This window comes from Arachis ipaensis, chromosome B07 (assembly GCF_000816755.2).
Source record: "Arachis ipaensis cultivar K30076 chromosome B07, Araip1.1, whole genome shotgun sequence".
Taxonomy (NCBI): domain Eukaryota; kingdom Viridiplantae; phylum Streptophyta; class Magnoliopsida; order Fabales; family Fabaceae; genus Arachis; species Arachis ipaensis.
The window spans coordinates 39,443,814-39,445,095 of NC_029791.2; positions in this window are offsets into that span (position 1 = coordinate 39,443,814).

Sequence of the window (1,282 nt, forward strand, 5' to 3'; positions counted from 1 at the left end):
TCACCATTTTTTCTCTTCACCATAGTATGCACCATTGAGAAATGATACCATTATTCAAGACGCAAACTCATCTCCATTCTTCCCCGCACCTTCAATGTTCTTCTCGCTACCATTGCTATTGTTGTTGACGCAGCCATCGCCTTCTCTTTTGTTCTAATGTTTTAGTATACATGTGGTTATTCTACTATTTTATTATTCTTCTGCTCCTTTGTTAATCTATTTTTTAGATTCCATTCTCACGTCAAAGCATAACAAAAGCATCAACGGCATGAGAAGAAGTAAGGTAAATGATGGACTGAAGGCTGCATAATTGGTAAAAGGAGGTAGAGATGACATAGTTTTGATCTACAATTTATTTGGGGTTTTTTTGACAAAACAAAACATCGACTAGTTCTTGTTCAATTTAGTTCAACAATTTTTGGCCTATTTTTCAGCAAAGGCTAATGCACTCCGAAAGAAGTAAGGAGAACACCACTCCTTTAACTCTAAATACCAAACACTCTGAACCCTATATCCTAAATCCTAAATCTTAAATTCTAAATTCTAAACTATAAATTTGAGTCATTGATAAAATATAACAAATAAAAGCTAAAATTTGTTTAATTAACAAGGAGCGTAGCACTCCTTACTTAGCAAGGAGCGTTTAAGGATGAGTCCCATTTTTCAGTCTAAATTAGATTCTCAATTTTGATGTTTTGATACTAGTTCACCGATTTTTTATTTTTGAGAGAAAGAGAGAGAGCCGTTTACATTTATCACAAATCATATCATACTATTGCAATAATTATGATCAGACAATATCTTGTTTGACCTAACTCAAAGACCCATCTTAGCCCTGCTACACTTGCAGGATTAAACTCAGATTAACAAAATAGGTCATATCCGATATTAGGGTCATTTATCCTTGCCCAATTGAGAGTATATAACCTTAGTCTATTAGGAATTTTGACTGCATTTGTTTATAAGTATATGACACTAATTTAATTGGGCTTCATCTATTAAACTCGACTATTTTTTACAAAGCCGTTAAGTAAAAAAACCCAAATTTGGGACATTGTTATGAACAATACCCAATGATCATTAATACAGAATATTCGGTTACGAGACATTACGAGCTCACTCAAGTTTAATAGAAAGAGAGTAAAAACTGTAGAAGACAATGAGTAAAGACGTTACCAATTCAAATCATGGAATTACTGTAAGAAAAATGCCTATGTAGTAACGTCTCTAAACCTTATAAAAGTAAAAGGAAATATTTGAGGTAGGAGAACAAGTCATTCTC